The sequence below is a fragment of the Populus trichocarpa genome, chromosome 1 (genome assembly GCF_000002775.5).
Source record: "Populus trichocarpa isolate Nisqually-1 chromosome 1, P.trichocarpa_v4.1, whole genome shotgun sequence".
Lineage (NCBI taxonomy): Eukaryota > Viridiplantae > Streptophyta > Magnoliopsida > Malpighiales > Salicaceae > Populus > Populus trichocarpa.
In genome coordinates, this window is record NC_037285.2 from 3,939,634 (window position 1) to 3,956,144 (window position 16,511).

At 31.1% G+C, this 16,511-nt stretch overlaps 1 pseudogene; it reads right to left on the bottom strand.

Annotated features, from left to right (window-relative positions):
• Positions 1 to 1,388: 1,388 nt before the first annotated feature.
• LOC127904259 (purple acid phosphatase 23-like) lies at positions 1,389 to 2,097 on the bottom strand (annotated as a pseudogene).
• Positions 2,098 to 16,511: the final 14,414 nt, after the last annotated feature.

Consider the following 16,511-nt stretch of genomic DNA (forward strand, 5'->3'; position numbering starts at 1 on the left):
GCACCTAAAATCACACAGGTAAAGAGTTTACAATCTTTATTCTCAATAAAAATACTTTCTTAATTTCATAGCATTTATCATATCAAAACTAAGAACAAACAATTTGGTTCTTAAGAATAAATGTCCATTATCATATTTATTGTAATTATTTGTTTAAAGGTCATCAACTTTATCATTTGAGGGTCCCCAAATCCCAAAAAAAAAAAAAAACTATTTTATAGGTTATAAACTTTCTACAACAAGCAGTAAGAATTTCATAAACAATGAAGAATAAATTATTTTATTAGAACTTATGATTAACCCATAATTCAACCACTAAAAAACCTATTCTTAGAGACTATAAACCTGGAACTTCTTCATTTAGTTTAAATGAAATTTTTTAAATTAAAAAAATCATTTTTTACGGTATTTAAAGTTATTCTAGTACTAAAATAATATAAAAAAAATTCATAAAACATAAAAATATGAGATGTTACTAGTGCCAAACATATATAAAAATTACAACGGAAATATTAAAACATAAAAAATCATAACATTCTTACTAAATTCTTATGGTTTGATCTCATGTGCCTTCACTTTTATTCATGAGGTCCCTAATCTTTTGTTTTGTTTTTCTTGTTAAATTCTTTTGTATTGGAATAATTTTGACCTTTATTTATATTTTCATTTAATTCATTTTAAAAAAATTTCCATGCATGGAATGACCATCTCGTGGATTGAATAAGTTAATATAATATCATTAGTAAATTTCATAATTGTTGATTTTTTTTTTATAAATCATAAATAAATATAGTAATAATTTTTAAGATGATTATCGGTATGATGATATTAATTTTTTAATTATATTCTAAGAATTTAAATAAAAGTCTCTTTAGTCCATGTATTATTTTGTCTTTATATAAGAAATTTGAAACACTAAACACTTTTTTTTTCATTTCATTATTCTGCATGCCATACTTATTCAATTATTTCTCCATATAAAATATATATGATGCAAGCAAATTAAAGATATAAGGATTGGAATTTCTATAAATTTGCTTATCCGCCTTGGTAGCAAACTAGTTATTAAGTTGAGAGACAAGAACAGTAAATAGCTATGCAATCGATAACTCAACTAAACTAAATGAATCTTCTCTTTCTAAAGTATCACATAAATTTTATGAAGATGATTTGAAAACTTCAAGCAACAATCACTAACCTTGAGCCTCTGGTAAAAGACTTGCAAATGACGTTTTGTACGGGAACATAGTTTCTAATCTCAACTGGTAAGCCGTAAAAAACAGGATGTTGTGAAGCCTTACGCTAGCTTGACAAAATGCATTTGAACTTTAATGGCAGGCGCACCAGAACAATCTTATCCAACCATTATCATTCTCTATCTGACTCTACTAACAACGAAGTTTGCAATTAGATATCCATTTATGAGAGTTAAATATAGTAACTTGCACGACCAGAAAGACAACGTCAACGTGGTGTTGACAGAGAAGCGCTTTCCATTTCCTGCCTCGTGCATTCAAATTCCTGATAGTGTGAGGAATACAACACGGTGGATGCCAAGCAGCTACCAGCCAAGGGGTCTCAGTGCGGTCTACTTGATTTAGATACGTTTCTCATGTGGGTGCATCGGGGAATGCTCAGAAGCAGCACGGAGCTCCTTTTCCACCAGTTGTAAGGTATTGATTTGCGTAAGTGGGGTCTCCAACCAGTAGAATGATTGATGGATCATTTGTGATCACATGGGCTATGGTTGCTGATGAGTTTCTTGCAAGTCCCAGACCTCCAGTAATGGCTATTCTATGAGGATATGCATTTGGACTAGGCAAAAGGTAATGTTTCAAAGGCATGTTCTTCACTCGTGAATGATGCCATCAATTCTCACATGGTGAATGATGCCAGAGGTGTAATTCATAAGACCTTAAAATAGGTACAATGGACTGTAAACAGTTGAATTCTCTGTTGTCCTTTTCTTCTTCTTCTTCTACTTGTGTAGTTTGCACTTTCTTTTCCATGCCAAACCTCACTTGCCACAGAAGCAGGATCAAGAGGAATCACATTAGAACCAATCTGTGCATCCCTCGCACCATTAATCCAAGAAAATCAACCAAACCATAACTCAAAAACCAAGCTACAGAACACCAAATAAAACACCTCAACAACACAAGCAAGAACAAAATTAAAAACCAAAGAAAATCAAGAAACAGTAACTAAAAAGAAAGATGGCAAGTGATATCTGTTCAGGGAAGTTTGAGTTGACATTCTTTTAAGTCTTGGATGATTCATAGGCAAGTCATCGCTGCCTCTACGTAACGAAGGATCAAACTTGCGAGTCACTGGCTAAAATGGACATCAAGAGCTGTTGGTATTTGACTCTGAGCAAGTAATGTCTGTGTAGCCATGGTTTAAGGTGATTCATTTGGGCTCTATGAAAGTTCTGTCAACTCTTCTGAGTGAAGCATTGAGCCACATAGCGTATTCAAATTCAAATATTTGGGCTTTAGAAAGTTTACCGTTTTTCATTTAAACCCAGGCCCAGTTACCGGGCTCTTATCAATCGTAAGTTTGCTCAGGAGCCCAAGGAAAAAAAAAAACAAGTAGAAGAAGAGAAAAGAACTAAAATTTCTATAATTATTACAAGCTGATTACCCGCGAGCGTTGCTGTGATTTATTTTATTACTTTTTGTATATTTTCGTAATTTCGTTAATGCATATGTTTTTTTTAGAACTGATAAGCATGCGTTGCCTTTGTTTTTCATATAATATTTTAACATTTGATCTTGTTAATTGTATTTATTCTTTAGTGACCAGGTTATATTATAAAAAAAAATATTCTGACATTAGAAACTTTGTTTAAGAAATATAAGAACATATTTAAAAAATAATTTTTTTTTTAATAAAATATCAATTAAAATTTATCAAACCTCGGTAATATCAACTAAAATACTATTTTTTATAAAAATATTAATATTAACTTATCATCACTAACTCAATTTTTTAATAAAAAAACACGAATATATCTAGTGGCTCATTAAATAATTGTTTTGATTATGATAAATACTATATCGAACTCTTTGATGTGAAAGAACTAATTTAATCAAAAAATTTAAATTGTTAGGTAAGATCTCAAGATATGATTTATATTATTCTCTAACACAACCCTTCAAGTGAAAGTTTTTTAGGTTTGAAATTTGTACAGACTCACATTATCTTGTGCTTAATTTTTATTAAATAAATAAAAATAATTAGATTCGAATTTATGATCGCTTGGTTATCAAGATTCTGATACCATATTAAAAAATCAATTCAGCTAAAAAATGTTTGTTAAATAATCTCATGTGTTTTTTTTTCCCTGCCCTTTAGTCTTCATTAACAAGTATATATTCATGTCTTGTGAGAATAACAAGCCATCATATACATCAATAATTCAGTGGAGACAGCTTAAGTACAGGAAATGGAATCATACTCCTAACCACTACATGGCAAAAACCTAATTCTACAGCATCCCGTTTATCCAAATCTATACCTAACAGAACTCTTTGCTGATAAGAAAAAAGGTGGGAGATAAGTGGGTCAAGGAAGCCAATCCACCATGTGGAACCTAAATGCGTATGGAAATTAGGTGTGTGTGGCCATATAATTTGGACTTGCCGAGTTGCTGGCTACGTGGGGGCAAGTAGCTGGCTACAAACGAAGGACTCAACTCTAGCGTGTGTGCCAATGACATTTCTGCATGTTGTAGCCAACAATCATGGCCACCGCAGCCGTGCTTTGTTTTTTTAATTCTTGAGTGCACATGGGTTCATGTGGGTTGACTTACGTGGTCCTAATCCTTCTCCTTTCTTAAAGAGTTTCTCAGGGCTGTTGCCTGTGGCCTGTGAGTCCAGGAAATTAAGTATCCTGAAGAAGGAAAGAATGCCGACATTATTGATAATTGATAATTGAATGTGTATATACACACATGCAGACAGGTATAATGGATTGGCATACATGCTGCAGTCATAACACACCATTGTCTTTCTGGCCTGGGGAGCAGAGGGCCTTCTTTATCCGCCTAATCTAATTAATTGCTTCTGCGCGCACATCAGCGCCTGAAAAGTGTGCATGCGGACATAAATCAGACACAGAGAGGATAATTTAAGAGTTTGTTAAGCATAATTAATGGTGGTTGGTTATGTACATGTTCTGTGATGGATATGGATAAACTAAATTATGGTTGGTAATTAAATCAATGAAATTAAGCTAATCTGGTCCGACGTCTTGCTTCTGGGACATCGATTTCGTGCTTGTGCTTGGAAGTTTTCGCCGGATAAAACTCTCCCTCTCCTTGAAGGTTAGGTGAAGACAATTTCTGAAACTAAACTACGATTCCATTTATTCTAGAGATGGAGGTATAATATTTATAATTTTATCATTTAATATATACACATACACTTTAAATAATGAATATTTATATAAATACCTAAAACTTATAAATATCTAGATTTTTTATTTAATAAATAATGAAAAAAATCAAAAAAATATAACGGGCAGTTAGCGGTATCTATTGGCCCCCCCTTATTATAATAATATAAGGCACTAGTGTCAATCAGCATTACTACTACAAATGGAGCGCAAAATTAAGGTTTTTAATTAAAATTACTTTTAATTAAGGATAATTAATACGGTATTTATTGTTTTCTCTTCTACTATATCTTTTTAAAATTATAATAGTGGTTATTATTTAAAGTGTTTTTTATTTAAAAATATATTAAAATAATATTTTTTATATTTAAAAAATTATTTTTAATATTATCACATTAAAATGATTTGAAAATACTAAAAAAATTAATTTAAAACAAAAAAAATAAAATTTATTTAAAAACACAAAAACAAATGTTATCTTTTTATCTTGAAACAGGTGAAGAGCCCTACAAGCTGACATAAAAAATCAGGGGCAGAAGGTGTGCGATATCGTCTTTGGAATCTACACATTGTTTGATATATTTGCTTTTACATGTAGCAAAATAGAAAACAACGCCGTCACATACCACAAGTCACTGAGCATATATATACATGTATGATTTGATCATTTGATGAGCCTAATTTATGTTTAGAATCACATCACCAATCATAAGCAATTCGTTGTCAATTTCCAACTTCCATACCCCATTTTATCCAGATCCCATTAAGATATGCTCGGAGATTATGTCCACTTAAGCTTGCGTGTATAGCTAACCAGAGATGGGCGGTTGAAGGTTTAATTATGGTGTTTGTTTTTTTTTAGAATTGAATTTGGATGCAGTTTGAAAGTGTGATTCGCTTAGAAAAAATATTAAATTTATGTTTCTGTAGTGTTTTTTTTGATAGTTTTGACATGTTATTATTAAAAATAAAATATTTTAATATGTTTTTAAGTGAAAAATATTTTTTTAAAAAACTCTGCATGTACTAAACACACATTAATTACAATCCAATAGAACTTTAAAGTTTTGAATCAAATTTACCCACAATTTCAAAAGAAGTATGAGTGATAAAGTGAATGGTTACTTAGTTGTTGTTGGGTGATATGAAGTTTGTCTGTTTTCTTTCTGAAAGCATGAATTATAGGAGGTGAGAATCAATGATGTATTCATGTAAAGATCTAGCTAGGTCGAGGATCTTGGATCATGAAGACATCAAAACGACCACATGTGAAAGAATCAAGAGGAGGATGTCAGAACATTAATTGTTTTCTTTCAATCTCGTATTGTATCCTCTACGAGAGTGTGGAAAGGTGACGATAGGTTAGGCTTTAGTGACATACAATGCCTAGTCGCACATCTCTTAGTTCAAGTGGCTCTGGGAATTTGAAGATGTCGTTCACACGGAAGAGGGTTGTCGTTTTGATCTGAAAATATACAGAGGTTGTGGAATATTTATGGCATTGCCCAATCCATTTCTGGCATTCAAAGTTCAGTCGAATAAAGGCCTAAAATCAAACGAGTACATATTCTCTCCTCCGTTTGCTACTTTTAAAAGCGTAAAATTATTCCTGTATATAGTGAAAAAAATGGACAGGTAAATGGATTTATTACTTTTTTTTTTTTTTTAGTTTAACGTGGGTGTACGGGCCAGCTTGCGCGCACCTTGACTAATCCCATGGGCCCTGAAGTTAACGACCATATAAACCTCCAGTGACCATCATATGAGCAACCACAGGACTCGAACCTGAGACCACAGAGGGAGCAAACCTCTTGATTCCAAGTTCTTACTACTGGGCCACCACCTAAATGGTTGGATTTATTACTTTTGAAATGACAGGTTAGGTTTTACTTATTATTTTGGTATTGGTGCTGTGGTAGATTTTTTTTTTTTATCTAATTAAAGAGACGAAATATTTTTGTTAATGAAGTAATTTATGTTTTTTTTTATATTGGATTCTATACATAATTGTGCTCTTAATTTTAGTTTCTAAAAACAGTTTTAACTAAATATATATTTTAAAAACCTATTTTTTTTAAATTGAAGCTAAAAATATTTTCTTAAACTTATTTTTTTTTCAAATCACAACCACAAAAGTTACCACAATGAGTGTGTTTGTTTTTTTAGATAACTTTTGTGATTGTGATTTGAAAAAAATAAATTTTAAAAAGATATGGCTAGCTGAGGTTAGATGAATTTAGATACGTGTTTGGTAAAAATTATGGTTGAAGTTTATGTGCAGCAAAAAACATGTATAAAATGTTTGGTAGTTGTGTGATTGCGATTGCTTTTTAAAGTGCTTTTTACTTGAAAATGCATTAAAATAATGTATTTTTATTTTTAAAAAATTATTTTTGATATCAACGCATCAAAATGATCTAAAAGAAAAAAAAAATATTAATTTGAAGTAAAGAAAAAAATAAAATAAAAATTCAATTTTTTTTAAAAGCGCTTTTGAAACTTAAAAACAAACAGTGTTTTACGAAACTCAGTTAAAAAAATATATAAAAACTACTTCACGAAAACTGCATTTCAAACTCAATTTTTTAATGGGTCCCACAATATAAAACACAATTTTTACAGTTACCAAATACCTTGCTGCGTTTTTTGTACCGCAAACGCTGCCATATCAAATATATGGTGTTTGACACAACTATCGTTTTTTTTTCTAAGTGTTTTTTTAAATATTAGCTTGAAAAAGTATTAAATCGATGTTTTTTTTAATGTTTTTTAATATTTTGATGTGTGAATATTAAAAATTAAAAAAAATTATTTTAATTATTTTTAAAAAAACTTATTTTAAAAAACACCCCCGCCTCCCACCAAATTCATCTACAGGTTGACCGTGAAAAAAACGCATGTCCTACAGTGACCGCAATCATGGTTTAATTTGACTTTTTTATATTAATTTTATTATAATTATTATTTTGGACGAGAGAGGCATGTTAAGAGAGCATCTATGTAAATTTGATATCATCACAGGAGGAGCAATAAGTACTTAAGGAGTATGATCCTGAGCATAATGGGTTGGTGAGGCAAAAACTGTGATTAGATGTGAGGAATGCGTACGTAATCATAATCAATAATCTGTATTAACAAAACAACCAAGATTTAGGAGCCCACAATTCTCCTTCTTGTACGATAAAGGAATCAAGGGTCTGGTGGAGAAAAGGAAGAAGATAAACCCATGTGACTGTGGGGTTACCATAAAAGCCTATCTGTCCAAAGTCATTTCTATTTACTTTTATTGTCTTGTTAGTTAGGCACAATCCCTCCCTTTGTGGGTTGCCATGCCACCTTTACTAATCAGAACATCACTTAGCTTAATGAACAGCAATCGGAGTTAATTTTAATGGCGAAACCAGCTATTTACACCGATAATTGTTAAGCCGTCTTCAAGGTCATATTCGATATGCCCAGAAAACGAAGATCACCCCCAGCACGAGCAACAAAAAAATGTTCAAAAATGCGTGTATTGCATCGAGATTGCTTGAGAATGGAGTAATAATGGCTTTTTAAAGTATTTTTCAATTACAGGAGCAAGGAAATGGAGGCAACTACTCTTGGAAGATTTGAAACACCTCTTTTCATGCGCTGCTGCTACATTTCCATAGATCAATCACTGTGGAGGTGGGGTCTTGTAAGCTTTTCGTGTGCTTGTAAATCACACAAACAAAAACTTTACCAGCTCCATAATTAGAGTAAGAACCTCCAATCACCCTCTTTCTTATTCCATATCCCACCTGATAGAAATTTCGTTGTAAAAACAGAGGGAAGGCATTGCCCCTCCCCTGTCAGCCAACCACCCAAGGCAAAAGAAGAAGATAAAAAAGAAAAGAAAAAGTATTTCTCTCTCTAGGCATGGATAAGACATTTACACAGCCTTTTGTTGTTCTAGTTTCTAGAGAGAAGATTCTTCCGGTAATATTTGCTACGGCAACCAACCTGACCGGATGCCAGACGTGGCCGCCTCTCTCACATGTTTCCTTTGCTTTTTATTTTTTATTATTGTGAAAAAAACAATAATGAAGGGTTCTGATGTGGCATAAAAAGAACCCCCAAATCACTCCGCAAGCGAAGAGGGGCCTCTCTCTCCTCCTAACACAAGGAAATGAAAGTTGGGCTGATAAAAATAATAAAATAATTTCATTTAATTTCATTTTTTTTTAATAAAAAAGATGGTTTATAATTAACCATGATCCAATCAAGAGGGAGGGAGGAAACGAGAAGTAAATGTAATTGTGAGAATTAATTTAATATTTAGGTGTTCCTTAATGAGTGGTGAGTGGGCATGTGAGACATTTGCAATCCTGCATGCATGTGTGGTCGGTGATTGTGGTTGTTGCTTCATCATTGCTGCATAAAAATTATGGGTCCCATTCACTTTCTTATATAATTAACTTGTAATTTTCAGCTTTTTCCAGCTTAGCCTAGCTGGCTTCGATGTTACTTCCTACCACCACTATTTACTATTCACTACTTACTGGACCTCTCAAATTTAATTTATAACCATTTCTTACTTTTATTTTTTTAAATTTACTTATTATTGTTTGTTTTCGAGTGAATTGTTGTTTTTTTAAGTATTTTTATCACCTCAGATGACCGAAAGAAACAAGCTGGAAATTGGGATTAAATGCACCAATTTGTAGTCCTCTCTGTACGTCCATAATACTTGAACCTTGGTATGTCAGAACGTATAGATAAGGTACACTGCACTTCTATATGTACGGATCATAAGTGGCATTGGCTATACGTTTTATATAGTTTTCCATTGATATTATGAGTGTGTTTGGTATTGCGGTAGCTGTTGTGGTTGTGGTTTGAAAAAAATTGTTTTATAAAAAGTACTTTTAGTTGAGGTTGGTTTGAAAAAATAGGTGTTTGGTTAAAATTGAGGTTGAAGAAAAAATAGTTTAATGTGTTTGGTTAAAAGAATGCTTTTCAAATTGAGGTTATAAAATAATATATATATATTGATGGTTTTTAATTTAAATATTGTAGATTTAACTACTGTTATTACATTATGAAATAAATAATATTGATATCAAATATTTTTTATTATTCCATTAAACTATGTGCAATTTCATCACGTACGAAATATATCCAACAAGAACTATATTTTCCATGGTTTCTTAAGTGCGCAACAACAAAAACTGAATTTTTTGTTACGTCATCAAACGATCTCCTTCTAATTTTTTGAATAAAACACAATTACAAATAAAAATAAAAACTGAATTTTTTTAACTGGGTCGGACCCGGCAAGAACATAATTGGGCTTGCGATCAAATTCTGTAAATGTTACGTCATCAATTGATCTCTCTTTTAATTTATGTAGTGTTACTAAATAATATTAAACACTAGTTTTTCGAGTAAAATATTTTTTTTTTAAAATAATTTTTTTAAAGCACCTGGCACTGTTCACGTGAACAGTGCCAAGGTGACTTATATTTAGCTGGACACCCAGGTGAATTATACTCACCTGCAGACGTGAGAAGCAGCTCCCAGCTGCTTCTCACGAAACGGTGTTTCACCAAAAATGTCCATGGGTCCCACATGAAAAGCAGGTGAGTTTTTATGTTACCAAACGTAATGTTTACGCGGTGAGCTTTAAAAGCAGAAGCTACCGCGTAAACAAACACCCACTATGTATGCTTGGTTTCCACTTCTAAACTATATATTAATTTTGTGCTTTGCGTAGCGTAGTGGGTGGGCCAAGTTGCCATATGATCAATGATGCCTTGCTAGCTAGCTAGCTAGCTAGTAGCTGTGGAGAATCCATAACGTGTCTGCATGTTCAGGCAGTGGTTGGAACTATAAATCTTAATAATGGTGAATATAACAATTAATCAGGGATATAGAACAATAAAGAATTCAATCTACCTCGATTCTTGAAAGAAAATCCAAACTCCTTGAGCAATTTCATCATTAATTAATGGTTAATATAAAAAATGAATTCTCCTTCTAATTGTACCCCCAAATTTTCAATCCAAGTTCCTAATGATTGTTCATGTTGATTATAATTCAGTTGACTTTAGAAAAACAGATTGTATATGTTAGATTACGTTCGTGTGTGTGTAGTATTTATTGTGATGCAAGATGTTTCTTTGTTTTAAAATATATTAAAATTATTATTTTTTATTTGTACATTAAAATTATTTAAAAAATACCAATTTAATATTATTTTAAAGTAAATTTACTTTTAAAAAATATAAAAAAAAAGAAGAAGTTATCACTCCAATTTGTTACTTATAAGTTATAAGTGCATGTACAATACATTTTATTCTAAATTCATGAAATATCGATGAAAAAGTTGAATGAGTTTGTTTGTTTTAAAAGGTCAAATATATATATTTTGATACGCACAAAATATAATGAAAATTATCTTTTTTTATTGTTTTTTTAATTAACATGGGTGCCCGGACCAATTTGCGCGCACCTCGACTAATCCTACGGACCCTAAAGTTAATGACCATGTAAGCCTCCAGTGGCCATCATATTAGCAACCACATGGCTCGAACCTGAAACCATAGGGAAAACAAACCCCTTAGTCTCAAGCTCTTATTATTACATTACCTACTAGCTAGATAGTTTTTTTTCTTCCTATTTAATTTAGGAACATTTTCCATTAATATTTAAAATCAAAATTTTTGTGTATTAATTATTCACAAATCGGGGAAAAAACTTTTTTAAAAAAAGTTCGTAAATCCATTCAGTGACGATGACATGTTGACATTAAATGGACGTTCTGGCTCGAAGAATTACATGCAACTAATTAATATTATATATGCAATTAGGAAATTAAGTCAATTTGATCAGTTTCACGTTAAAATATCATTTTCCCTCGACTTAATATGTTTCACTTTTTCAATATTCATTGTATTTGACCCGACCGCATTTTAATTACTTCACACCATCCTCTCCAGCACTACGTACGTACTCTGAAACAAACGATCTTTTGTTAATTAGCTGTTGATTTATTTTATATATATATATATATATATATATATATATATATATATATATATATATATATATATATATATATATCCTTGAAAACCCCTTTTGTTTATACGCAGATAAGATATATTATATGGATAGAAATTTTAGGAGAGAGACGTGCGTGGGTATAACCTTTTAGCGTTTTCAAACAATTCTTGATAACATTGTGGACGGTTCAAATACTTGGTGATGGCATCTTAAATTCTTTGGCTTTGTTTTCTTTTGTTTGTCAAATAAATTTTATGGTGATCATAAAATATTAGTTATTTTATTGTTTTATTTTCTTTAAAAAATAGATACAAGTAGAAAAAATAAATTTTTAGTTGAGATATTTTTATCGATAAGTCATGAATTTTATTTTCTCTTCTTTTTATTTCGGTCACTTTTTCAAGGTGAATCCGAAAAATAACTATTAGGATATTACTAATTACTCCCTGAACATCATAAATTTTTTTTTGTCTCTCGTGTCTTTATAAAGCTAGCATCAACTGGTTAAATGAATAACAAAATGTCAGCCATAATGGTACTAGATAAGAATATAAATTATATTTTAAAATCTTATCTAATATTTTAAATTTCTTGGTTAAGATATATCAAAATCTTATTGATCAAGTGATCACGAGTTCGAGTCTCACCACTATTATTATAATTAAAAAAAAAGAAACAAAAGGTAATATGAATTTGTACAAATTTCAAATTAAAAAAACTTTTATTTAATGATATATATTAAAAAATAATATAAATAATATATTGAAACTTCACCTAAAAATTTAAGCTTAATAAAACACGTATCCAGATAAAAAAACATTCTTATCATTGGAAAAAAAAAAAACTATTGTAATTTATCCTAAAACAAATCTCTCTAATTTAACGGGCCATATATATCATATCAACGAGCCTTTCTTTTTTTCTTTTTTTCTGTTTTTTTGGAGTAGTCTCACTCCGGACCACTCCAAAGAGATTCCTGGACCCAATAATATTTGATTCGGAAATTATCGAAAAGCACTTGCATGTATAGCATTAGTTGATATGAACATTGCATCATCGAATCGATCTTTTTATTTTATTTTTTTTCCAGATAATCAAATATATATATATATATATATATATATATATATCATTAAGTATTTTAAGTGGTATGCGAAAGGGAGAGAAGATGTGATGTGTGGGTGCCCCATGGTTCCACCATGCACATGCTGAACACATGCTTGGTCGATCTTCAGTATTATCCATCCACCCACCCCAGAGAGAAGTTGCTCTTGCATAAGATCGCATTCTAATCCAGAAAGGGGTGTCAAGATCAATATTAAGCAACAGAAAACAGCACAGATCCACACAATGTCATGATATATATTTAGCTAGGCAATGTGATGCTGTGAGTTATAACTTGCATGGCTCATATTGATTCCATGTGCATGGAACATGTAGCTGGGGACACTGGGGTCGAAGGGCAGCATACATGTTCATGATTTTTCAAGCACATACCTAATTGAATTAATGTATTAGCCTGTTATCCTTGCTGCATAGATAATGACCTTGTTGCGTGCCATCCTCAAGAATTAATGGCCTTTGCTGCTCAGACCTCCTTTTTATGCACATAATTGATCATTTATTAACTTCATGCTTTGTGTTCTCGTGTCATTTCCAAGCATAAAACATCCCAGCAGAGGGACATTAAAGTCGTTTTTCAAATATAAAACATCCCAGCAGAGTAGGAGGAACTTTATGCACAGATCAAATTTAACTTTAAAATCTAGATTTGAATTGTTAATTAATTAATATCCTTAAAAAATAGAACAAAACGAAGAAGAAGGTTTTTTTAAAAGAGATAATCAAGGGTAGAGAGAGAGAGGGAGAGAGATGCGTGTGTTTCTTCTCAAGATGTAACCTTTGTATATTACTGCAGGCATTTTCTTCGAACAAGACCCTTACGTCCCTTCCTCATACTGCACACTCTATTTATGTCCTTGCAAGCCTCCCCTTCCTCGTCCCAGAGCCATTCACATATGAAGCTTCCTCAGATACACCTGAAAACAAATCTGTTCCTAAAATATGCCAAAAACAAACTAGCTAACAGCTTAACTCGAGCAACTCAGGCATTGATTCTTGATACATTATGGGAATTTTTATTTAAATTTCACAATTTTCATATGATATATAGTATGTGGGTTGAGCGAGCTCTGTAGCATCACGTTCACATCTTCTTATATGAAAAATTCAACAAGTGATTTACCCTTTGTAATATCTGTTCAGAGAGATTCTTATGGATTATTCCACGAACCCGCGTGATTGTATATTTTTACTTTAATGAGGACCAATTCGTGCAATTTTGAAAAAGAAAATGGAACTCTGAAGGGACCACGACCCTTGAATCTTGATGGCTCCTCTAAATCCGTCATTGCCCGAGCCTCCGAGGAATGATTTGGTCTCTTGATCATCACGTTTGACAATCTGAAATTGAGTATATAATAGATGGACAAATTCACTTCACTGATAAGCGAGCTGTAAATAGACAAATATAATATCACTTTTTATTAAAATTTAAGTAATTTAGAGTGTTTTTAAAATTGTATTTTATTTAAAAATGATTTTTTAGTAATTTTGATGATTTTAACTCGTGTTAAAATAATCAAAAGCATTTTTAAAAAACATCAATTAAATAAAAATTACTTAATAAAACTTTTTTAATTCCATTATCAAACAAACATTAATCAGATAAGCATAACTAAATATTTTTTGGATTACTTTACTTTATGTTTGCCATGTCTTGTCTTTTTCGTGGATGTTATCTTATTTATCTAGTTCATGAATGTATCAACAATAAGTTCCAAGTCATTAGCTCCTTATATAACTTAAAAAAAAAAAAAATTAAAACCTTTTAATCATAAACGTGAAAACTTACATACGAGGATACAGAATTGCCGGGGGTGACCCGGTCACTTATGTCCTGTTTGTTTTTAGATTTTAAAAATATTTTTAAAAATAATTGAAATTTTTTTATTTTAAATTAGTATTTTTTAGTGTTTTTAAATTATTTTGATGTGTTAATATTAAAAATAACTTTTTAAAAATAAAAAATATTATTTTAATATATTTTCAAGTTAAAAATACTTTAAAATACAACCATAACTATATTATTAAACAAGCTATTAACCCAGCTTAAAATGATCAAACCATAGCGATCTATATTGTCTTTTGAATTGAGCCAATAATGATGCAATCACTCTCACTCAGGCTCGCACCGGGATTCTTGGTCAATAAAAAAAAATATTCCTTTTCATTGCAGAACATTACTTGGAGCGCATTTCGAGGTCCGGTCAAGACACCGCCTGGGTCTCTCTGCACCTCACTTTGGACAAAGACGCAAAGCTAAAAAAAACAAAAAAAGCTAATTGAACTCCTACCCGCCATTTCTCTTTGGTTTAAACTTTAAAGGGCTTCTTTTGATGTTGCGGTTTACTATTGTTTTGTTATTTCTTGAAAAAATAAATTGTTTTTGAATTAATATTTTTTTGATATTTTTAAATTATTTTAATATACTTACATTAAAAATAATATTTTTTTAATAAAATATTATTTTTATATATTTTAAATTATAAAAATTTTGAAACATAATCTCTACCCCAATATCATTATTAATCTAGGGAGTGGTTGAGCAAACGACTCAACCTACTTGGGTGAAAATTCGTCTTAAATCTAGAAACTAGATTAATCCTCCCTAATGTCAAATATCTAGCGCTTAATAATCGAACAACATATGCGATGATCAAGTTCCGACATGTCTTTCCTTAACTAGTTTGCTTTGATAAAACAACAAATTAATTGGGTGTTTAAGACTAAAATACATTACATTAACAAGTTTAAAAACCATAATAATCAACTTAATTAAATTCTCGTTTACTCCTCAAACAATCCCCTCGGTCTACAGCTGAAGACAATCGCATGCAATGATCGAAGGTTAGTTGCTAGTCAATGATGCATTTTAACTGCAAGAGCTCGAAAATCGAAACAAATAACTAACCCATTTTTAAGTTTTAACTCATGGTGGATTGGTCCACATGGTCAATGGTCCTAATCCTGCTAGGCATATCATAATTTTGGGTGCACCTTTTTGTACATGATGATCGAGGGTAAAACTGTAATAAAATTGTGTACAAGCGTGAGAAATTGCCATGATGGGAACCACTTGGATTAGATGCAAGGCAACATAATCTTGCCCCCAGAAAGGTAACAGTGAAGGTCTCGAAAACATTAAGCGGAAAAAAGGCCTGAAACATGCAGATTAAGTATATATAATTAAATAAGAGACTTTATCTCAATAATAATCATCATCAATTAAGAGGGCATTGGTTTAAATTTTTGCCCGGGATTCTCCTGTTCAAATGTAAATATTCTACAGTGAGGTTTATATGGTCATGGAAGTATAAAATTCAAAAAGGGCTTTCAATTTTCAACTATAATTTGCTGGTGAATCAATTAAACCATGCTATATATTGAAAATTTTGTTCATGTAAAAATTGTAAATATATAGTATTTGTCTCTTACTATATGCAATTCACAAACTCATGGGGTTGATGATATCTTGAAATCCAAGAAATATAACTAAAATGTTATTTTATGTTTGGGATATTAATACATTCAGTCGCTTGGATTTTTTCTTCTTAATTAAAGAAACTACAAGTTCATAGTAAAAGTTTGAATACATATAAAAACAGTCCCAACCAGGAGGATTAAAAACCCTCCGATAATTAAATTAATATATTTATGAAAAATATATAAAATAACTTAAAGCAATAAATGATTTAAAAAAATTTATATTCAAGGAACAAAAATATTAGTTCTTGAATTTCAAGAAATATTCAATTTTTTTTATTTTTTTTATTTCTGACTTCGACACATTAAAATTATAAAAAAAATATAAATTTAAAAAGTCAATTTAACCGCAAAAACAAATCATAACCAATGAATCGGAGTCCTCTTGATTGAGTTTTCCTTCGTTTTGACCAAATTGCAAAATCCATTTTTTAGTAAACCATTGACAATTGAGGTCAAGATCATCATTACATTCCTCTTTA